This window comes from Heptranchias perlo, chromosome 30 (assembly GCF_035084215.1).
Source record: "Heptranchias perlo isolate sHepPer1 chromosome 30, sHepPer1.hap1, whole genome shotgun sequence".
Lineage (NCBI taxonomy): Eukaryota > Metazoa > Chordata > Chondrichthyes > Hexanchiformes > Hexanchidae > Heptranchias > Heptranchias perlo.
In genome coordinates this window covers 30,608,201-30,633,397 of record NC_090354.1, presented here as the reverse complement: position 1 = coordinate 30,633,397, position 25,197 = coordinate 30,608,201, and the positions used below count along the sequence as shown (strand labels likewise).

The window sequence follows — 25,197 nt, the reverse complement described above, 5'->3', positions numbered from 1 at the left end:
GATGTTGGTTGACGGATAAATATTAGCCAGGACACCTCTGACAGTGCAGCATTTCCTCAATGCTGCACTGGAGTGTCAGCCTAGAGTTTGAGCTCAAGTCTCTGGAGTGGGACTTGAGCCTGCAACCTTTTGACTCAAGAGCCACGGCTGACACTGGACCCTGGCAGACTATCAGCGACAGTCACAGAGGTGCCCTAACACAGAGCAACGGTCCTGAACTGTGAAGCAGTAGCATGGAGTCTGTGCCCCGACTCCCCACTACTCAGCTTTTTGATGTGAGTTAGGGAGAAGCCGACAGTCATTTCTCCACAGTGGGCGATGGAAAAGCAGGAGCTTCCATCTGCTATCGAGCGGTTATAGAGCAGCAATGACCGTGTCCTGGCACCTTGTCACCTGCCTCTCCAGTGTGTAGAAAGCGATGGTGAAGAAAATACAACAAATTACTTGACTCGTGCCTCAATAGATGTGATGGACAGCAACATCAAGAAACTAAAGGGGCAATTCTAACCCAGCCCGCCCGGCAGAAACAGGCGCCTGTGGGACTTACCAGTCGAGGTCCTGCCTTCTTCCTACAGGTACCCATCTTAACCTGCTCCTCTGAGTAGGTGAAAATAGGGTCACCAAATCTGATTGGATGTATTCGTGGAGGTGTCATCACTTGACCTCCAGCCTCCAACTGGTGCACCCCTACTCTCCCGCCATTGATCGCCCAACAAGCCCATCATCGTGGCCCATCCTTCCCAGGCCAGTTAGAAAGTAAAAGAGACACTTTGTTACCCAATTGGATGATTCTTGACCATCAGTCAAAAACCTTTAATCCCCATCTCCAATAGTGATCAAAGAAATTGAAAAAAAAAACCCACAATTTTGTTTTAATGCCTCGATGATATTTCTCCCGGGTTGCTCGCAGCAATGTCTTGGTGATTAATCTTCAATTTCTGGAGACTCCAGGACAATCCTGGAGGATTGGTAACCCCTAGGTGAGAGGAACTCCTGGCAGATTGCAGAGCGGCCTCTGATGGCATCATCAAGGCCCGTCTGCTGTTTTAACCAATGGCCTGCACAGGGAGGCCGTTGTGGCTACACCACGAGGCCAATCTAGTGAGAGGAGCTTCTCCATGCCCCACAGACTCCCCACCACCCCACTCACCCCGACCCCGAGGACCTCTGAACCACCACCCTACCACTTAGATGAGTGCCGGGGACCGTTCCTCTGGTTATGGGCAGAAGACTGACGAGGCCTATGCAGAATCTGAACACTCACCCAGCAGTGTAAATCAGTTTCATAACATAAACATTTAAATGGAACCCCTTCAAAAATACAATGAAAGCCAAAATAACTCAAGAATTTGCATCTTAGTAAGAATGTTACTCAGGGTTCGAGCATATGTTTTGCATAAAGTCTCTTAGATAACTGCACAGCAAGGCAGCTGTGAGTGAGTCGCTGCCGACTATCTGGTACTAGTGGTCTTCTGTACACTGAATTGGTAGAGTTTTGTAACAGGCACACAGATCTCCTGATCAAAGCGTTTTTATTATTTTTAAATCTATTTGCTGGCAAAATCCTGCATTTATCTTTGCTAAAAGTTAAAATCAGCCCCAGGGTAAGTGCTGGGTATGGTGTGTACTCACTCCCCCTGACACCAGCCCAGGGTAAGAGCTGGGCGTGGTGTGTACTCACTCCCCCTGACACCAGCCCAGGGTAAGAGCTGGGTATGGTGTGTACTCACTCCCCCCGACACCAGCCCAGGGTAAGAGCTGGGCGTGGTGTGTACTCACTCCCCCTGACACCAGCCCAGGGTAAGAGCTGGGTATGGTGTGTACTCACTCCCCCCGACACCAGCCCAGGGTAAGAGTTGGGCGTGGTGTGTACTCACTCCCCCTGACACCAGCCCAGGGTAAGAGCTGGGTATGGTGTGTACTCACTCCCCCCGACACCAGCCCAGGGTAAGTGCTGGGTATGGTGTGTACTCACTCCCCCTGACACCAGCCCAGGGTAAGAGTTGGGCGTGGTGTGTACTCACTCCCCCTGACACCAGCCCAGGGTAAGAGCTGGGTATGGTGTGTACTCACTCCCCCCGACACCAGCCCAGGGTAAGAGTTGGGCGTGGTGTGTACTCACTCCCCCGACACCAGCCCAGGGTAAGAGTTGGGCGTGGTGTGTACTAACTCCCCCTGACACCAGCCCAGGATAAGAGCTGGGTGTGGTGTGTACTCACTCCACTAACTTCAGTCGGTGAGGTGTTATAACGTTGGGTTTTTTGCACTGGTTGTGTATCTCCCCCACACACTGCGTAATGATCACAAAAGCTGCTGCCCTACGAGGCTCATGGGACCACTGGTGCAAATGTTTTTTCTTACAGGAGCAGCTTGAGGTGTTTAAAATGATTAAGGTGTTCGATAAAGAGAAGCTATTTACTCTGGTGGGGGAGTCCAGAACAAGCTGGCATATTCTAAAATTAGAGCTGGGCTGTTCAGGGGTAATGTTAGGAAGCACATCTTAACACAAACGGTAGAGGAAATCTGGAACTTGCTCGTCCGAAAAGCTGTGGATGTTGGAAGTCAATTGAAATTTTCAAGACTGAGATTGATAGATTTTTGTGGGGTGAAGATATCAAGGGATGTGGTTCAAAGGCAGGTAAATGGAATTGAGATACAGATCAGACATAATCTAACTGAATGGCGAAACAGGCTCGAGGGGCTGAATGTTCCTATGATATGTGATAACACCTTCAAACAAGCTCTGGCCTGGTTTCCTGCTCTCAGTTCCTCAAGGCCTCTTGAATGCCCTGAAATCTCATGTGGCAACAGTCTGACCAAGTGATGCAACAAAGTAACAGTGAAACTAAAGGGAAAACATGATGGATAAAACGGAACAACATTTAAAACTGTATCTGCAGTAACAATTGTCCATTTCTGATTGAAAACACGCAAGATATGCGGGGAGCCATTTTCCCTTCACTGCCCGGACAGTGAGCTGGCATTGGATCAAAGTCAATGGAAATGAAAATGTGGCAGTTTCTACGTAGGAACAGGAGGAGGCCATTCAGCCCCTTGAGCCTGTTCCATCATTCAGTTAGATCATTGCTGATCTGTACCTCAACTCCATTTACCCGCCTTTGATCCACATGTACATCACATTAAGTTTCTGCAGGAATAAACACTGTAGGATTGGCCAGTGCTGTAATAACCAGTCGAGCTGGAGTTCTGCAGCCAGATATCCAGATAAGGCGTGATGACTGTCAGAAAAGAAGCCTAAAGTAGATTACATACTCTAGAGAAATCAGTTCAAAGTACCATTTGTAATTAATTGTGCAGAGAGCTGCATAATATTCCTCAATAAATCCACCTCTAGAAACACAGAGTTCCTTATTTTTAATACTTTACGATCCCTCTAACTTTAACCAAACTCTAACACTATATTTTATTCAGTTAGTTAATTTCCCCTGCTCTCCCAAAGGGGTTAAAATCCTTGCTTGGATACCATTCCACTGGTACAATTTCCATGGGCACTCCCCAGCCTCTGGGATAATTTCCATGGGCACTCCCCAGCCTCCGGTACAATTTCCATGGGCACTCCCCAGCCTCCGGTACAATTTCCATGGGCACTCCCCAGCCTCCGGTACAATTTCCATGGGCACTCCCCAGCCTCCGGTACAATTTCCATGGGCACTCCCCAGCCTCCGGTACCTTACTCAAGTGGCCATACTTCACAGGTAGGCTGAGACTCCAACGCAGTACTGAGGGAGCGCTGCTGTCGGAGGTGCCGTCTTTCCGATGCCTTCTCAGGTGGACATAAAATGGCACTATTCGATGAAGAGCAGGGGAGTTCTTCCTGGTGTCCTGGCCAATATTTATCCCTCAACCAACATCACTAAAACAGATAATCTGGTCATTATGGGACCTTGCTGAGCACAAATTGGCTGCCGCGTTTCCCTACACTACACTTCAAAATACTTAATTGCCTGTAAAGCGCTTGGTGCTGAGGTCATGCTATATGAATGCAAGTTCTTTCTGTTCTTTATGAAAGAACATGCTCATTGTAAAGCTGCTAACCCTGGGTGGGGGGTGGAAGATAAGGGGTCAAGCCCGATCTTGTCATCTACACACACCTGCTCTTTTCAACAGGAGTCACTGGACAGCGAACAGAATGGGAAGCCTGGCTGATTTTTCTCCCCCTCAACCAAGGTGATGCAGAAGCTGGGACAGAAAATCCTTCAAGGCCTAATGACCCTCTGCTCCTGAATTCCTGATACATGTTCCTGACAGGTGAGGCTCTGTGCTGGGAGTGCAAATTTGTAAAATATACCTTTGAGTGCCCACTCAAAAAAAACCAAAGGATATTGCTGGAAAAACTGCCAGGGATCTGCACTCCCCCAGAATCTGTACATTTATTTACAGTCGAGAAGTTTATTTATAATCAAGAAGTTCTTCAAAATATGTCCTCTTAAGGGGAAAAAAAAGACATTGAAACCAAAGAACAAATTGAGAAGAGCAACATTGAGGCAACAGTATTACAAAGCACTTCCTAAATAGGTAATAAAACACTTGCAACAACAAGTTTCCACCAAGCCACTTATCTACTTCCTTTTCTGTCCGGCAGCGTTTTTCATTTTGTGTCATCTTATCATAACTCGTCAAAGTCAAACCAGTTTCCTGTTTACCATCGCACAAAGTCATGGCATCAGCTTATGTTTTCAAAGCACTGTGGCTTTCTGTGCAGTGGTAGCTGAATTGCTCACGTGACCAGTAACCCACCTAAGGAGTTTAGCAAGCATTTCTACCACGTTCTTACATGGTGCATTTTTTAAAACCGTTTTCATTTCCCCACCAGTGCTGAAGGTGCCGACTCTTGCCAGGGTATAGTTCCATAGTCCCCCCTGTCCAATTGGTCATCCTTCATGTGTGAACCTAGACGGTCAATATCCGGAGGTTACGTGGAGGGTCTCAATAGATGAGCCCAATCTCATTATCACTCAATAGCCAAACACATAATCTTTCCAACAAGAACCATTTGGTAGCAATCAAAAGTAGAAACCCTGGCTGTTTTTTTCCCCCTCCTTAATCCAGGGGTATTGTTTGTCATCTTGGCTGAGACCTGTATGGGATGCTCTATAAATGGGTACCGTCAGCATGAAAAAGTGTTTGACAAGTTTTTGTTTGCTGCTTCGAAAACATGCAGCACATTGGGATAAATCAAACTGAAACACATCACATTGCCCCCCGCACACAAAGTCACGGCAAAAACAACCACAGGTTTTCTGACTTGTTTTCTCCAAACACTAAACGTAACAAAGCACTCAACACGAAAAAGTAATTTGGCCCACCAAACCCGTTCTTTCCTCAGGCCACGTCTAATCTGCTTTATCTTGGACTATACTTGACTCACATCATCTCCTGAGAGAAGGTTTTGTAAAGTTTTTCTCTCTTTCAAATCAATCAATGAGGTCACAAGTGGACATGTTCATCTCCTGGTCCGTTTATGTCAGTGTTCAATGATAGCATCAGAATTCTAGAGAGTGTTAAAACTTAAGGAGGTGATGGAACAGATATAGGGCTAGGGCCACTGGTCACAATAAGTGGTACTGGAGTGACTGGTTACTGTTAGTGAGGCTGGGGTTTGTGATACGAATGGGTGGAGTTTGAGCAGTTGGTTGGACTTGAGGAAGGGGGCGACAGGTTACCAAATTTTGAGGTTGATAGGGCACGGAATGCAGGTTAAAAGTAATGGACCTGGGGTTACTGGTTGGAATCAATAGACTTGGGTGACTGTTTGGAGTAGGTGAGGTTTGGGCTTGTTATTTGGAGTAGGTGAGGTTTGGGCTTGATATTTGGAGTAGGTGAGGTTTGGGTTTGTTATTTGGAGTAGGTGAGGTTTGGGCTTGTTATTTGGAGTAGGTGAGGTTTGGGTTTGTTATTTGGAGTAGGTGAGGTTTGGGCTTGTTATTTGGAGTAGGTGAGGTTTGGGCTTGTTATTTGGAGTAGGTGAGGTTTGGGCTTGTTATTTGGAGTAGGTGAGGTTTGGGTTTGTTATTTGGAGTAGGTGAGGTTTGGGCTTGTTATTTGGAGTAGGTGAGGTTTGGGCTTGTTATTTGGAGTAGGTGAGGTTTGGACTTGTTATTTGGAGTAGGTGAGGTTTGGGCTTGATATTTGGAGTAGGTGAGGTTTGGGCTTGTTATTTGGAGTAGGTGAGGTTTGGGCTTGTTATTTGGAGTAGGTGAGGTTTCGGCTTGTTATTTGGAGTAGGTGAGGTTTGGGTTGGTTATTTGAAGTGCGGAAACCCTAAACCCTTCCTGTGGTGTCTTACTAGTGTGTCAGTTGGATATTTGCATGTACTTGATGTAACTTTGTGCAGAAATGTATTCAGCCAGGTTTGAAGATCCCTGGACCAGTACATTATTGCAGCTGTTTGTGCTAAAATGGATATTTATGGTGCTGGAGCCTCAAGTGCTGTTGGGTTCACACTCTACCAGCTGACTGTATTGCTGTAATTGTGGAGTAATTTTCCATGTCCTGTTGCCATTTAATCGAGTCCATGTGAGTATGTTATTTATCAGAGATAGATGTTTCCCCGAATGAATTGCAGCCTCTAATGAGGCATTTGGAACATTATACACACCCCAGGCACAATAGTCTGTATGCAGCCCTCGATCTGCTTATCTCCTGGAACGTTCCCTTTTCAAGTTCCCTTTTCTGGGGTTGTTCTCCTTGGAACAGAGATGGTTGAGAGGAGATTTGATAGAGGTATTCAAAATCATGAAGAGTCTAGACAGAGTAGATAGAGAGAAACTGTTCCCATTGGCGGAAGGGTCAAGGACCAGAGGACATAGATTTAAGGTGATTGGCAAAAGAACCAAAGATGACATGAGGGAAAACCTTTTTACACAGCGAGTGGTTAGGATCTGGAATGCACTGCCAGAGTGGGTGGTGGAGGCAGATTCAATCATGGCCTTCAAAAGGGAACTGGATAAGTACTTGAAGGGGAAAAAATTGCATGGCTACGGGGATAGGGCGGGACTAGCTGGATTGCTCTTGCATAGAGCCGGCGTGGACTCGATGGGCCTCCTTCCGTGCTTTCTATGATTCTAAGTTTTCCCAGTCATTTATCAACTTCCGACTTACCATGAACGCACTGCCTATCCAGTGTCCATGCAAGGCAGAATGGTTAGGCTGTTAGTGGGTAACTGCACTGAATCATAATGGAGGGGCCAAGTTGGATTCCTGTCGGTTCTAATTGGCCTCAGAGCCTCTGGGTTAGGGAAGAGAAAGTGCGAGTGCACGTATGTGTGTACGTCTTTGTGTGCACAGTGTTTAGGCAACAATAACAACTGCATTCATGTAGCGCTTTTAACATAGTAGAACGTCCCAAGGCACTTCACAAGAGCATTATCATAGTATCATAGTAGGTACAGCACAGTAGGAGGCCATTGTGCCTGTGCCGGCTCTTTGAAAGAGCTATCCAATTAGTCCCATTCACCCACTCTTTCCCCATAGTCCTGTAAATTTTTTCCCTTCAAGTATTTATCCAATTCCCTTTTGAAAGTTATTATTGAATCTGCTTCCATCACCCTTTCAGGCAGTGCATTCCAGATCATTACAACTCGCTGCGTAAAAAAAGATGTTTCCTTATGTCGCCTCTGGCTCTTTTGCCAATCACTTTAAATCTGTATCCTCTGGTTACCGACCCTTCTGCCACTGGAAACAGTTTCACCTTATTTACTCTATCAAAACCGTTCATAATTTTGAATATCTCTATCAAATCTCCTCTTAACCTTCTCTGTTCTAAGGAGAACAATCCCAGCTTCTCCAATCTCTCCACACAACTGAAGTCCCTCATCCCTGGAACCATTCTAGTGAATCTCTTCTGCACCCTCTCTAAGGCCTTGACATCCTCCTTAAAGTGTGCTGCCCAGAATTGAACACAATACTCCAGCTGAGGCCTAACCAGTGTTTTATAAAAGTTTAGCATAACTTCCTTGCTTCTATTAATAAAGCCCAGGATCCCAAATACTTTTTTTTTTTAAGAACAGCCTTCTCATCTTGTCCTGCCACCTTCAAAGATTTGTGTACATACACACCCAGGTCTCTCTGTTCCTGCACCCCCTTTAAAATTGTACCATTTACTTTATATTGCCTCTCCTCATTCTTCCTACCAAATTGTATCACTTCACACTTTGCGTTAAATTTCATCTGCCATGTGTCTGCCCATTTCACCAGTCTGTCTCTGTCCTCCTGAAGTCTGTTATTATTTTCCACATTATTTACTACATTTCCGAGTTTCGTGTCATCTGAAAACTTTGAAATTATACCCTCTATAGTCCAGGTCATTAATATATATCAAAAGGAGCAGTGGTCCTAATACTGACCTCTGGGGAACACCACTGTATACTTCCCTCCAGTCTGACAAACAACTATTCACCACTACTCTCTGCTTTCTGACCCTCAGCCAATTTTGTATCCACGCTGCCACTGTCCCTTTAATCCCATGAGCTTTAATTTTGCTAACAAGTCTATTATGTGGTACTTTATCAAATGCCTTTTGAAAGTCCATATACAAAACATCAACCACACTACCCTCATCAACCCTTTCCATTACTTCATCAAAGAACTCAATCAAGTTAGTCAAACACGATTTTTCTTTAACAAATCCGTGCTTTCATTTATTAGCCCATACTTTTCCAAATGCCAATTAATTTTGTCCCAGATTAACGTCTCCAAAAGTTTCCCCACCACCAACATTAGGCTGTCTGGCCTGTAATTGCCGCGGTTATGCCTCTTCCTTTTTTGAACAGGGGTGTAACATTTGCAATCCTCCAGTCCTCCGGCACCATCCCCATATCTGAGGAGGATTGGAAGATTGTGGCCAGAGCCTCAGCAATTTCTATCCTTACTTCCCTCAGTAACCTAGGATGCTTCCCATCCAGACCGGTGACTTTTCTACTTTTGAGTACTGCCAATCTTTTAAGTACCTCCTCTTTATCTATTTTTATCCTATACAATATCGCTACTACCTCCTTTACTGGTACAATGGCAGCATCCTCTTCTCTAGTGAAGACGGATGCAAAGTATTCATCTAGTATCTCAGCCATGCCCTCTGCCTCCACAAGAAGATCTCCTTTTTTTGTCCCTAATCGACTCTACCCTTCCTTTGACTATTTATATGTTTATAAAAGACTTTTGGGTTCCCTTTTACTATAGCTGTTAATCTATTCTCATACTCTCTCTTTGCCCCTCTTATTCCCTTTTTTAGATCTCCTCTGTACTTTCTGTATTCAGCCTGGTTCTCTACGGTATTATGAACCTTATATTTGTCATAAGCCTTCTTTTTCTGTTTCATTTTAATCTCTATAGCTTTAGTGATCCAGGGAGCTCTAGCTTTGGATGCCCTTCCTTTCTCCTCGTGGGACTGTGTCTACTCTGTACCCAGACCATCTTCTCCTTAAAGGCCTCCCATTGTTCAATTACTGTTTTGCCACCAATTTTTCATTCCAATCCACCTGGGCAAAATTCCCTTTTAACTCACTGAAATTAGCCCTCCTCCAGTTAAGTATTTTCACATTTGATTGTTCCTTGTCCTTTTTCATAACTTTTTTTTTTATTCGTTCAAGGGATGTGGGCGTCGCTGGCAAGGCCGGCATTTATTGCCCATCCCTAATTGCCCTTGAGAAGGTGGTGGTGAGCCGCCTTCTTGAACCGCTGCAGTCCGTGTGGTGACGGTTCTCCCACAGTGCTGTTAGGAAGGGAGTTCCAGGATTTTGACCCAGCGACAATGAAGGAACGGCGATATATTTCCAAGTCGGGATGGTGTGTGACTTGGAGGGGAACATGCAGGTGGTGTTGTTCTCATGCGCCTGCTGCCCTTGTCCTTCTAGGTGGTAGAGGTCGCAGGTTTGGGAGGTGCTGTCGAAGAAGCCTTGGCGAGTTGCTGCAGTGCATCCTGTGGATGGTGCACACTGCAGCCACAGTGCGCCAGTGGTGAAGGGAGTGAATGTTTAGGGTGGTGGATGGGGTGCCAATCAAGCGGGCTGCTTTATCTTGGATGGTGTCGAGCTTCTTGAGTGTTGGAGCTGCACTCATCCAGGCAAGTGGAGAGTATTCCATCACACTCCTGACTTGTGCCTTGTAGATTCCAAACCTAATGATTATGATCACTGTTCACCAAATGCTCCCCCACTGAAACATGCTCCACCTGCCCCACTTCATTCCCCAGAACTAGATCCAGCACTGCTTCCTTCCTCATTGGGCTGGAAACACACTTCCAGAAAGTTCTCTTGTTCACATTTCAGGAATTCCTCCCCTCTTTGCCCTTTACACTGTTACTGTCCCAGTCTATATTGGGATAATTGAAGTCCCCCATTATCACTAGTCTATAGTTCCTGCATCTTTCTGTAATTTGCCTGCAAATTTGCTCCTCTGTTTCCTTCCCATTATTTGGTGGCCTATAGTATACACCCAGTGGTGTAACAGCTCCTCTATTGTTCCTTAATTCTAACCAAATAGATTCTGTTTTTGACCCCGCAACTACATCATCCCTTTCCAGTCCTATAATAGTTTCTTAGATCAATACTGCCACCCCTATCCCCCCTCCTTTCTTTCCTTCCCTATCTTTCCTGACTACCTTGTAGCCAGGAATATTAAGTACCCAATCCTCCCCTTCCTTGATCCAGGTCACTGTTATTGCCACTATATCATAGTCCCATGTGGCGACTTGAGCCTGCAGCTCACCAACCTTATTTACCACGCTACGTGCATTTATGCACATGCACTCCAATCTCATCTTGGACTGCCTCACATTTGCTCCCTGTTTGATCCTTCCTATTTCTGAACTATCCTTTACTCCAGTGCTACTTGTCCCTCCCAGTCCTCTGTGCATCTTGTTTCGCCTCTCTGATGTTTCATCCTAGTGCCCATCCCTGTGCCAAATTAGTTGAAACCCCCATAGCACTAGTGAACCTCCCCACGAGGACATTGGTCCCAGCTCTGTTGCGGTGCAACCTGTCCATCTTGAACAGATCCCTTCTGCCCCAGAACTGGTCCCAATGCACCAGGAATCTGAAGCCCTCCCTCCTGCACCATTTCTCCAGCCACACATTAACCTGTCTTACCTTACTATTCCTATACTCACTAACGCATGGCATGGGAAGTAATAGAACATAAGAACATAAGAAATTGGAGCAGGAGTAGGCCAATCGGCCCCTCGAGCCTGCTCCGCCATTCAATAAGATCATGGCTGATCTGATCCCAACCACAAATCTAAAGAACACAAGAAGTCGGAGCAGGACCCGGCCACATAGCCCCTGGGCCCTCTCCGCCACCCACAGGGCATTGACCGATCCAAACTCAGCTTCATGTCCAATTTCCTGCCCGCTCCCCATAACCCCTAATTCCCTTTACTTCTAGGAAACTGTCTATTTCTGTTTTAAATTTATCTAATGATGTAGCTTCCACAGCTTCCTGGGGCAGCAAATTCCACAGACCCACCACCCTCTGAGTGAAGAAGTTTCTCCTCATCTCAGTTTTGAAAGAGCAGCCCCTTATTCTAAGATTATGCCCCCTAATTCTAGTTTCACCCATCTTTGGGAACATCCTTACCGCATCCACCCGATCAAGACCCTTCACAATCTTATATGTTTCAATAAGATCGCCTCTCATTCTTCTGAACTCCAATGAGTAGAGTCCCAATCTACTCAACCTCTCCTCATATGTCCGCCCCCTCATCCCCGGGATTAACCGAGTGAACCTTCTTTGTACTGCCTCGAGAGCAAGTATGTCTTTTCTTAAGTATGGAGACCAAAACTGTATGCAGTATTCCAGGTGCGGTCTCACCAATACCTTATATAACTGCAGCAATACCTCCTTGTTTTTATATTCTATCCCCCTAGCAATAAAAGCCAACATTCAGTTGGCTTTCTTGATCACCTGCTGCACCTGCATACCAACTTTTTGATTTTCTTGCACTAGGACCCCCAGATCCCTTTGTACTGCAGTACTTTCCAGTCTCTCGCCATTAAGAAAATAACTTGCTCTCTGATTTTTCCTGCCAAAGTGCATAACCTCACATTTTCCAATATTATATTGCATCTGCCAAATCTCCGCCCACTCACCCAGCCTGTCTATATCCCCTTGCAGGTTTTTTATGTCCTCCTCACTCTCTACTTTCCCTCCCATCTTTGTATCATCTGCAAATTTTGATATGTTGCACTCGGTCCCCTCCTCCAAATCGTTAATATAGATTGTAAAGAGTTGGGGACCCAGCACCGACCCCTGTGGAACACCACTGGTTACTGGTTGCCAGTCCGAAAATGAACCATTTATCCCAACTCTCTGCTTCCTGTTCGATAACCAATCCTCCACCCATGCCAGAATATTACCCCCAATCCCGTGATTTTTTATCTTAAGTAATAATCTTTTATGTGGCACCTTGTCGAATGCCTTCTGGAAGTCTAAATACACTACGTCCACTGGTTCCCCTTTATCCACCCTATACGTTATATCCTCGAAGAACTCAAGCAAATTTGTCAGACATGACTTCCCCTTCATAAAGACATGCTGACTTTGTCCTATTAAATTATGCTTATCTAAATGTTCCGTTACTGTCTCCTTAATAATAGACTCCAAAATTTTACCCACCACAGATGTTAAGCTAACTGGCCTATAATTTCCAGCCTTCTGCCTACTACCCTTTTTAAATAACGGTGTTACATTAGCAGTTTTCCAATCTGCCGGGACCTCTCCTGAGTCCAGGGAATTTTGGAAAACTATCACCAAAGCATCCACAATCCCTACTGCCACTTCCCTCAAGACCCTAGGATGGAAGCCATCAGGTCCAGGGGATTTATCCGCCTTGAGTCCCATTATTTTACTGAGTACCATCTCTTGAGTGATTTTAATCGTATTTAGCACCTCCCACCCCAGAGCCCCCTGTTTGTCCAGTGTTGGGATATTCTTAGTGTCCTCTACTGTAAAGACTGAAACAAAATATTTGTTCAGCATTTTTGCCATCTCCATGTTTCCCACCATTAATTTCCCGGTCTCATCCTCTAAGGGACCTATGTTTGCCTTAGCCACCCTTTTTCTTTTTATATAACTATAGAAACTCTTGCTATCTGTTTTTATATTTTTTGCTAATTTCTTTTCATAATCTAACTTCCCTTTCTTAATCAATCCTTTAGTTACTTTTTGCTGTCTTTTGAAGAATTCCCAATCTTCTATCCTCCCACTAAGTTTGGCTACCTTATATGTCCTTGTTTTTAGTCGGATACTATCCTTGATTTCTTTACTTAGCCACGGATGGCTGTCATTTCTTTTACACCCTTTTTTCCTCAGTGGAATATATTTATTTTGAAAGTTGTAAAATAACTCCCTAAATGAACACCACTGCTCATGTACCGTCTTACCCTTTAATCTATTTTCCCAGTCCACTTTAATCAATTCCGCTCTCATACCATCATAGTCTCCTTTATTCAAGCTCAGTACGCTTGTTTGAGAATCAACCTTCTCACCCTCTAATTGGATATGGAATTCAACCATGTTGTGGTCGCTCGTTCCAAGGGGATCCTTAACTAGGACATTATTAATTAATCCAGAGATTACTACCTTTGAGGTCCTGCTTTTTAACTTCCTCCCTAGCTCCTGAAACTCTGACTGCAGGACCTCGACCCTTTTCCTTCCTATGTCATTGGTTCCCACATGGACCACGACTTCTGGCTGTTCCCCTTCCCCCCTCAAAATGTTCTGCACCCTCTCAGTGATCAAACAAATTTTGATACCGAGCCACATAAGGAGATATTAGGACTGGTGACCAAAAGCTTGGTCAAAGAGGTAGGTTTTAAGGATCGTCTTAAAGGAGGAGAGAGAGGGGTAGGGAGACGGAGAGGTTAAGGGAGAGAATTCCAGAGCTTAGGGCCCAGATAGCTGAAGGCATGGCCGCCAGCAGTGGAGTGATGAAAATTGGGGATACGCAACAGGCCAGAATTGGAGGAGTGCAGAGATCTTGGAGCGTGATAGGGCTGGAGGAGGTTATAAGGACGGGATCAAGCTTAGCTGTGATGCCCCTCAAGGTGAAAAAGCATGGCCAGGATCATGCATTATATAAAAGAAAGACTTGCATTTATATAGCTCCTTTCACAACCTCAGGACATCCCAAAGCGCTTCACAGCCAATAAAGTACTTTTTTTGAAGTGTAGTCACTGCTATAATATAGGAAACCCAGCAGCCAATTAGCGCACAGCAAGGTCCCACAGACAGCAATGTGATAATGACCAGATAATCTGTTTTACTGATGTTGGTTGAGGAATAAATGTCGGCCTAGGACACTGGGGAGAACTCCCTTGCTCTTCTTTGAAATAGTGCCATGGGATCTTTTACATCCATCTAAGAGGGCAGACTTGGTTTTAACTTCTCATCGGAAAGACGGCACCTCCAACAATGCAGCACTCTCTCAGTACTGTACTGGTGTATCAGCCTGGATTTTGTGCTCAAGTCCCTGGAGTGGGATTTGAACCCACGACCTTCTGACTCAGAGGCGAGAGAGCTACCCACTGAGCCACATGGCGGCTCTGTGTGTTCAGTACATGTTCACAGTTAAGGGCGGGGGGGGGGGGGGGGCAGTATAATGACAGAATTCAGCATGAAATATAAGTAAAGAACTGGAATCTGTGCACGTTGTGGTTGAGACAGGGACTACCTCCAGTCTGGTCTGATGGGGGTTGGCTGGTGGTTTTTAATTTATGGCCATTCAGCCCATCTAGCTCATCCTTCCACAGAAACATCCCCCATCACAACATCCAACTGCTCCTTGAATGATTTCAAAGTTTTTGCCTCCAGTATCCTATCCCAAGCCCATTGCAGGTATTGATATTACTGTGTGAAGTAAACCTCAGTTAACTACAATACATCTGTATTGGATTTCTGCCCTCTTGAGTTTGGGCAGCTCAAGCCAGTCGAGTCAAAATCGAGATGTGTTCGGTGCCAGAGAATAACTTCATCAGCACAGCCCGCAGCTTGACAAGAGTCCCATTGGGTAAACCCGGCTGCAGCACTGTTAAGGGTTAAAGTAATAGGAGTCTGAAATTCAGCTTGTGTCTCCACAAAAGACAGATAATGATGTATCTTTAGTGCACAGACTTCCGTGTCTCCAGCCTTATCTGAATGCCAGCCCATGGCCCAGAGAGCAGGGCAGTGGGATTTAGTTTTGGATTGCTCTAACAAAAGCTAGCACAGATACCATGGCCTAATTGCCTTTTTCTTTGCTGTAAGCCTCTATGGCTCTATGTTTCCTGGTCCCCCAGTGCCCCAAATTTTAAATTCCCACCCTTATGTTTAAATCCCCTCTTGGCCTCCCCCTCCCCATCTCTACAATCCCCTCCCAAACTCTCCGTTCATCTGACTCCAGCCTCTTCTGCATTCCCTCCCTTCTCTTCGCCCCACCATTGGCGACTGTGCCTTCAGCTGTCTAGGTCCCATGCTCTGGAATTCCCTCCCTAAACCCCTCCACTTCTGCACCTCCCTCCCCTGCTTTATGACCTTCCTTAAAACTCACCTCTTTAGGCAACCCTGGTCACCTCTCCTAATATCTCCTTCTTTGGTTCCGAGTTCGTTTTTCTGACTACGCCTCCGTGATGCACTTTGGGACATTTTTCTATGTTAAAGGTTTTGTATAAAAATGCAAGTTGTTGTTGTTGAAATGCTTACCATTTTGTATCCATGTCTCCTTGTCCTGCAGTCATGGTTTGACTTCAAATAGTGCTCAGGATTAACCTTTTCTATTCTATTGAGTATTCGATATATCATCATCTACAAGGCCCCCTCTCATTCACTGCCTTTCAAGACTGAAGAGCCCAACATTTCCAAACCTTTTCTCATAACTCAGTCCGCTTGTTACAAGAGATTGGCCTCTTGACCCTTCCATTGGATGGTTCCCTTGTGTCTTGGTGACAGGACCTGAATGTTGTACTGAAGATGCCAGAGCCCTATACAGCTTCAACAGGGCAGCTTCACACTTGTACTCTACTGATCCGACGATATAGCTCAGCACTGTGCTTGCTTTGTTAATTGCTGTTTTACAATGGCCTCTCTTCTAGCTAGTTCAACATCATTCATTAAGCATTTGCCCAATTCTTTTCTTCCAATGTGTAAGACCCCACACTCATCTGTATTGGATTTCTGCCTACTTGAGTTTGGGCAGCTCAAGCCAGTCAAGTCAAAATTGAGAAGGGTTTTGTGCCAAAGAACAACTTCATCAGCACAGCCCACAGCTTGACAAGAGTCCCATTGGGTAAACCCGGCTGCAGCACTGTTAAGGGTTAAAGTAATAGGAGTCTAAAATTCAGCTTGTGTCTCCACAAACAGACATATAATGATATATCTTTAGTGCACAGACTTCCATGGTCCACTGACGTTAATGGTCCGTGTCTCCAGCCTTATCTGAATGCCAGCCCATGGCCCATGAAAACTGTGGCAATTTGCCAAAACATCCATCTCAGCTTAAAATTAAAGACCACTGCATCCTGCACCCTGATACAGTATTAACCCTTTGCGTCCCTATTTATCACATTCTTCTTCTCCTTTCGTTACTGAATTCCGATCCGTTGCCAACGCTACCTTCTCGCACCTCTGCAACACTTATCTCCTGACCTCATCCTCTCTGCTGGCTTCATCGCCTGGAGGATCCGACTCTCAAATGCTCTCCTCGACAGCCCTTGCCCTTCACAAACTTCAGCTAATCCAGGATCTGTGTCCGACTCCCCTCCCACACAATCACCCCCATCGCTGTCCAGCTCCACTGGCTCCCTCTGTCCCAACGAGTCAACTTCAAGAACCTTGCTCTCGTTTTCAAATCCCTCTATGGCCTCACTCCAACCTACTGCGTTACCTTCACTAACCATACACCCCAACCAGGACCCTCTGTTCCTCAGACTCTGGAACACTGCTGGTTCCCTGTCCTCTCCGCTCCATGAACAGAGGCCGCCCCCAACTCTCCTGCCCTGCTAATCCAACCCACAAAGCTGGGACAACTCAGTCCTATTTGTGCTTATGTTTCTTATTCACGGTTTGTTCTGTTTAAATTTTGACAGCCTGGAGGTTTGGAAAGGGCTGTTCTTGGTGTTTTAGTCTCAAATCCTAAATCAGAACATGAAGATCTGTTAGTATCAGGAACGGGAGCTTAGAATTTAACTTAACCTGCCCAGCGGGAATGGAGCAGGTAAGGGTCCATTATTTAAATGGAAAGAGATTGCAGAACTCTGAGGTACAGAGGGATCTGAGTGTCTTAGTACATGAATCTCAAAAAGTTAGTATGAAGTTACAGCAAGTGATTAGGAAGGCAAATGGAATGTTGTCGTTTATTGCAAGGGGAATGGAATATAAAAGGAGAGATGTTTTGACCACATCTAGAATACTGTGTGCAGTTTTTGGTCTCCTTATTTAAGAAAGGACATAATTGCTTTGGAGGCAGTTCAGAGAAGGTTCAGTCGACTGATTCCTGGGATGAGGGGGTTATCTTAGTCATAGAGTCATAGAGTTATACAGCACGGATAGAGGCCCTTCGGCCCATCGTGTCCGCGCCGGCCATCAGCCCTGTCTACTCTAATCCCATATTCCAGCATTTGGTCCGTAGCCTTGTATGCTATGGCATTTCAAATGCTCATCCAAATGCTTCTTGAATGTTGTGAGGGTTCCTGCCTCCACAACCCTTTCAGGCAGTGAGTTCCAGACTCCAACCACCCTCTGGGTGAAAAAGTTCTTTCTCAAATCCCCTCTAAACCTCCCGCCTTTTACCTTGAATCTATGTCCCCTTGTTATAGAACCCTCAACGAAGGGAAAAAGCTCCTTAGTATCCATCCTATCTGTGCCCCTCATAATTTTGTAAACCTCAATCATGTCCCCCCTCAGCCTCCTCTGCTCCAAGGAAAACAAACCCAATCTTCCCAGTCTCTCTTCATAGCTGAAGCGCTCCAGCCCTGGTAACATCCTGGTGAATCTCCTCTGCACCCTCTCCAAAGCGATCACATCCTTCCTGTAGTGTGGCGACCAGAACTGCACACAGTACTCCAGCTGTGGCCTAACCAGTGTTTTATACAGCTCCATCATAACCTCCTTGCTCTTATATTCTATGCCTCGGCTAATAAAGGCAAGTATCCCATATGCCTTCTTTACCACCTTATCTACCTGTTCCGCCGCCTTCAGGGATCTGTGAACTTGCACACCAAGATCCCTCTGACCCTCTGTCTTGCCTAGGGTCCTCCCATTCATTGTGTATTCCCTTGCCTTGTTAGTCCCTCCAAAGTGCATCACCTCGCACTTTTCCGGGTTAAATTCCATTTGCCACTGTTCCGCCCATCTGACCAACCCATCTATATCGTCCTGCAGACTGAGGCTATCCTCCTCACTATTTACCACCCTACCAATTTTTGTATCATCAGCGAACTTACTGATCATACCTTTTACATTCATATCCAAGTCATTAATGTAGACCACAAACAGCAAGGGACCCAGCACCGATCCCTGTGGTACCCCACTGGCCACAGGCTTCCAGTCACAAAAACAACCTTCGACCATCACCCTCTGCCTTCTGCCACTAAGCCAGTTTTGTATCCAAAGTGCCAAGGCACCCTGGATTCCATGGGCTCGTACCTTCTTGACCAGTCTCCTGTGGGGGACTTTATCGAAGGCCTTACTGAAATCCATGTATACCACATCCACTGCGTTACCCTCATCCACACGCCTAGTCACCCCCTCAAAAAATTCAATCAAATTAGTCAGACATGATCTTCCCTTGACAAAGCCATGTTGACTATCCCTGATTAATCCTTGCTTCTCCAAGTGGAGACTAATTTTGTCCTTCAGAATTTTTTCCAATAATTTTCCTACCACTGATGTTAGGCTCACTGGCCTGTAGTTCCCCGGTTTTTCCCTACTCCCCTTGAATAATGGTATTACATTAGCGGTTCTCCAGTCCTCTGGCACATCCCCTGTGGCCAGAGAGGTTCTGAATATATGTGTCAGAGCCCCCGCAATCTCCTCCTTTGCCTCACAGTAGCCTGGGATACATTTCGTCTGGGCCTGGGGATTTATCCATTTTTAGGCCTGCTAAAACCGCCAATACCTCCTCCCGCTCGATGTTAATATGTTCGAGTATATCACAGTCCCCCTGCCGTATTTCTATGTCTACATCGTCCTTCTCCATAGTGAAAACAGATGCAAAAAATTCATTTAGAACCCCTCCTACATCTGCCGGCTCCACACACAGATTGCCATTTTTGTCCCTAATGGGCCCTATTTTTTCCCTAGTCATCCTCTTACCCTTAATATACTTATAAAACATCTTAGGATTTTTTCCCTAGTCATCCTCTTACCCTTAATATACTTATAAAACATCTTAGGATTTTCCTTTATTTTGCTCGCCAGTGTTATTTCATGGCCCCTTCCTTGATCTCCTAATTTCTTTTTTAAGTATCCCCCTGCACTTTTTGTACTCCTCTAGGGCTTCCTCCGTCTTTAGCCTTTTGTATCTGCCAAAAGCCCTCCTTTTTTTCCTAATCCATTCTTATGAGGAAAGGTTGGACAAGTTGGGCCTGTATACACTGGAGTTTAGAAGAATGAGAGGTGATCTTATTGAAACATAAGATCCTGAGGGACTAGAAGGGGTAGATGCTGAGAGGATGTTTCCCCTTGTAGGAGAGACTAGAAATAGGGGCCACAGTTTAAAAATAAGGGGTCTCCCATTTAAGACGGAGATGAGGAGAAATTTTTTCTCTCAGAGGGTTGTGAGTCTGTGGAACTCCCTTCCCCAGAGAGCGGTGGAGGCAGGGTCATTGAATATTTTTAAGACTGAGTTAGATAGATTCCTGATTAACAAGGGAGTCACAGGTTATAGTAGGTAGACAGCCAGACCTCCATTGGGAGCGTAAAATTGGGTGGGGTGTAGAACGGGCACTCAACCTGGACTCGCCCCATTCCCGCCGTGCGGGTTAGGTTAAAGGTTAAAATCGGGGCTGAGATATCTGCAAATTAATGGGAGCACGAGTTTAAACTTTATACATGGTCCCCAAGCCCCATGGTAAACACTTAAGCAACCCACAAAGACAAAGCGCTCGAACATTGCTGCTGTAAGTAAAGTCCCTTCCTTCTTGGTTTAAACTGAGCTGTCTCACTGCGTTTGGCTGTGTTGTAATTCCCAGAATACTTGGTTTATGATAGGGGGAGGGAAGAGGATGTGGAAAGCAGTGCACAAACACATTGACAGCAGTCAGGCCAGTCCGAGCTTCACCACTAACAGCCCACTGCACTGCTCACACTCCTCAGCTTGGCGCACAACATTACCAGGTGTTTAGAAAATTTAGCACAAAAAAAAATTACTCGCATGGTACAAACGAGCGCGTTCTACCGAGTCAGCATTACTTCCTTCTGTCTTTTAGAGGTCAGTATTAACCCGTTAGTGCCTTATACAATAACAAACGTACTGAGAGCGTTTGAAGGGACACTGATGGCTCCCGCAGTGAGCCAATTCGTTAAAGCAACGGGTGTCTCAGCCATACACACCACCCAGCTTCAACCCCCGATCTGTGCTGAGCCGCTGAGTTCGTCCGTCTCCTCAAGTTGCAGAAAATTGGCCACAATTCCTGCTCCTGAACCAGCGATCCCTTGCAGCATGCACGCAAAAAAAGGAAAGAAAGACTTGCATTTATATAGCACCTTTCACGAGCTCAGGACACTCAAAAGCACTTTACAGCCAAGGAAAGTACTTTTTGAAATGTAGACACTATTGTAACATGGCAGCCAATTTGCACACAAATTAATGGAAATTGGGGCCCCAGCACCTACAGGAGAGGAGGGGGGAGAGGAAACTGGAGACCAGGATTATAGTGTTTTAAAGAAGCCAATACCCAAAAATTTATAAGCCTCTTCTTTCAGCAGATTTTCATGAGTTTCTCTTATGCTCACAGAGTTTATATCACAGAGACCGTGAAGCAAAAAAACACAGGCAGTAAGCAATGCTGTAGGGGAGCAGTGAAAGGACACTCGGTTTCCGTTACAAGAGCAAGTTATGTGGCAATTCTGAGGACGCCGCTCTTTTAAGCTGAATATACACATCAAGAATCAGTGTCTAAAAAATATCACCAAAAAAAACCGCACAGCCCCACTAACTAGGACCCTGTTAACAGACATCCTCTGTGAATGTCCATTATATTTGTTTTTGTATAGTTAGGGGGCCACAGTTGAATTTAGGAGACGCAGCAAGTATTATTTATTGTTATTGTCGGTCTGTCTGTCTATGCTAACCTTTCCCGGCACCACAGTACTGGCTGTAGGGCAGAAATATTTCTAGGCTTTTCCTTAGTGGAACTCGCTACCATAAGAAATAGTTGAGGCAAATAGCATAAATGCATTTAAGGGGAAGCTAGATAAACACACGAGGGAGAAAGGAATAGAAGGATATGCTGATAGGGTTAGATGAAGTAAGGTGGGAAGAGGCTCGTGTGGAGCATAAACACTGGCATGGACCAGTTAATAACATAAGAAATAGGAGCAGGAGTAGGCCATACGGCCCCTCGAGCCTGCTCCGCCATTCAATAAGATCATGGCTGATCTTCAACCTCAACTCCACTTTCCCGCCAGATCCCCATATCCCTTGATTCCCCTAGAGTCCAAAAATCTATCGATCTCAGCCTTGAATATACTCAACAACTCAGCATCCACAGCCCTCTGGGGTAGAGAATTCCAAAGATTCACAATCCTCTGAGTGAAGAAATTCCTCCTCATCTCAGTCTTAAATGGCCGACCCCTCATCCTGTGACTATGGCCCCTAGTTCTAGATTCTGCAGCCAGGGGAAAGAACCTCTCAGTATTTATCCTGTCAAGCCCCCTCAGAATCTTATGTTTCAATTAGGTCACCTCTCATTCATCTAAGCTCGAAAGAATATCGGCCCAATCTACTCAATCTCTCCTCATAGGACAACCCTCTCATCCCTGGAATCAATCTAGCGAACCTTTGTTGCACTGCCTCTAAGGCAAGTACATACTTCCTTAGTTGGGCCGAATGACCTGTTTCTGAGCTGTAAATACTATGTAAATTCTTTGTACAGTTTTACCAGTCTTTTCCTGCTGGTTCTTGGTGCAGTGTCGTGCGGGACCCCTCTCCTAGGGTGCTGTGGGACCCCACGGGTAAGTCTCCTACTGCTGGTTCGAAGCCTCGCCCGCCGAAGTGTGCGTCCGAAAATCGCCGTACCAAGCCTGTGGTTTTCCGTACGTTTGAATGGACGGAAGGTCACAGGTCACGTACCGTTTCCCAATGGGAATTACACTGTGCATACAGACACACATACACATACTGCATATGTGCACATGCACACATATTGCGCACATACATGTAGGTACACACTGTAAACACATTATATAGATACATGTATACATACAACTGCATATACATGGTACACACAATGTACACATGGATCATATATACTACACACATGCACTTACATATATGCATGCACATTAGTATGTACACAGATATATATATATACTGCGCATATTCACACACACAGCAAATATATATGAACATCCAACACGAGTACATACATGCGCACTGCACATATGTATATGCACAATGCATACAAAAATTGCATGTGTACATGTACACACAAACATATGCACAGGTACTGCACACATTCATGTGCACAAACTGTGCACGATTACACCCATATACACTCACTCCACACACACACACACACACACACACACACACGTCCATATATACAGTATACAACCAAAAATATATTACATTCATACAGATCCTGTATTCCCTCAAACATACACAAACACACCCCTGCACAAGCTCCTCATGGGGACTGATGGCACAAACATTACATCTGACAGCCTGTATTCAAAAACCCTTTCAAATCTACCGGCGGAGAGTGGGAGCGTCCCGAGACCCGAGCTCAGGTTACAGCAGCAACTGCCGGCACAAACCAGGTAGCGGAGCTGTGCAGGGGAGGATGGCTCTCAGACACACACTGGGAGTGTCACATTACGCAGTGACAACAGACGCTAGGCAGCATAGTGCCCGCTGCCTGATGGGCATTGAGCACCATCACACTACCTGTGTGAAGAACTCAGGCCCTGCTGAGCAGGGCTTCACACTGAACTGCTGCCGATGGATCGGATTCAGAAATAGTTTTAAACTAGTTCTGGCAGGGTCCAAGGGAACCGAGCATCAGAATAGGTGATGTGCATGATTCCACGGTGCAATCTGATTGGATGCAGAATAAAAAAATCCTGGTTTACGGCTGTAAACAAAGATCTACTGACAATCCCACACTGACGGGGAGACCTGCAGCAGGGAGGGTAGCTCTTGCATTCATTTCTTAAGGGATTTAGTTCCATGGATGCTGGGCACTCCCTTGTGCCTCACCCAAGTGTCCACGTGAGCCCACACACTGGGTGACGACAGGCTATTTAGCCATGAGGGCCATTACTGCCGAGCCTGTCCTCACCCAACATCCACACACACGCATTGTCCATCAGGGAGTGTTGGATTTATTTTCCCCCCTCTGGTCCAGAGGCACCGAGGCCAATTGCAGCATCCCTTCCACTGCTCTAGCCGAGATCAGTTAACTAAGCACAAACCAGGGACTCTCAGTATGACTCAGTTACACACTGCCTTTACAGCGGAGCCACTGGAGACCTCATACATATTCCTTTTTTAAAAATTTCTGTGTTGGTGCAGTTTCTTTGCACATTTTGCCCACACGGAATTTGCACGCATGTGCTGACATGTCCGTAGTTGCAGCATGAGTGTGTGCTGACACCCCTGTCAGTGTAGTTGTGTTGCACGAGTGTGTAGTGACACACCTGTTGGTGTAGCTGTGTTGCACGAGTGTGTAGTGACACACCTGTTGGTGTAGCTGTGTTGCACGAGTGTGTGCTGATATCCATCAGTACAGTGTAGCTGTGTTGCACAAGTGTGTGCTGACGCATCTGTTCAGTGTAGCTGTGTTGCACGAGTGTGTGCTGACACATCTGTTTGTATCTATACATTACTACAACTGATGTTCCACTCTGAGATCAGGGGGTTCCGTTGGCCATGAAGACAATGGGGCGGGGGCAGAGGGGCTGGGCAGGGGTGCCTTTTTGCGTAGTATCACAATTGCGGCTGCTGTAGCGGATGGCTTGTAAGTGTCAGGTCCGCTTCGGGTTTCACTTGCAACGGCGCAGTGAAAGGAGCCTCCTCATCGTTAACACGGGAGTGCAACCAGCACCAAAACAAAAATCCATCTCCCCCCTCCCATCACTGAAACTAAACCAGACCATTAAAAAAACATTCAGGTTATAGGAAGCGATCTGCGAGGGGCTGAGGGCAGCAGATATGGCAGCGTTTGAATGAAAGAGAAAGCACTGGGTTAAACAATGGAACCCTGTGCAGACTGGAGCCTCTTTGTGCGGCTCTTTGCACCCATGCACTGGGCTGTCTCATACCAGACACACCGTTCCTACAGAGCCTGTCTCTCTCATCGAGCCTGCTCCCAGCTCAATCTCTCATTAATTTAATTTAGAAATGGGGAATGCAAATTCCGTTTTTGTTAGCAGAAACTTCTCCCCTCTGAATCAAACGCTCTAATTAATTCAATGCATGTAAACACTCACCATATGTTTTCTCTCTCTTTCTCTCTCCCTCCCTCCCTACAGCAGCGCTGGATGCAGATGGCCGTTTGCTTGAGGTTTTAGTTGAGTTCTTTCTGCAACGCTAAGCTGCAGCAAGCATAAACCTTCCCGTGTGTCACTGAGCAGAAACAAGCGTTTTGTCAGCAGGATATGGCCGGTGATTGGTTCAAATCATCCAATTCCTTTCTGACTTTGACTTCTGTCTTTTTCCTCTTGCCTGCTACTGTGAGAGAACCACTTCTGTTTCTTGAACACGGGGCTAATGATCTGTTCCTAATCCCCCATTCCTTAAGGCAGCCCACGCCTGTTGAATGTCGCACACCGCCATTGATTTTGATGACTCGCTCCATCCCATCCCGCCACGTTAATCTATCCTTTTCTCTCAAGTATGTTTATACTGTGGGTTCGAGTTAGGATCGCCAACCCTCCAGGATTGTCCTGGAGTCTCCAGGAATTAAAAGATTAATCTCCTAGATACTGGAACCCGGGAGAAAAATTATAGATGCATTCAAAAAAATGTTGAGTTTTCCCCCATTT

General features: G+C 45.8%; 1 protein-coding gene across 1 annotated transcript in view; it reads right to left on the bottom strand.

Annotated features, from left to right (window-relative positions):
- limd2 (LIM domain containing 2) overlaps nt 1-24,806 on the bottom strand; it is a 48,946-nt gene extending 24,140 nt beyond the window's left edge. The window contains exon 1 of the mRNA XM_067969119.1: nt 24,643-24,806. The gene's annotated coding sequence lies outside the window, so the exon portion shown is untranslated. The remainder of the gene's footprint in view (nt 1-24,642) is intronic.
- Between the last annotated feature and the right edge of the window lie 391 nt (nt 24,807-25,197).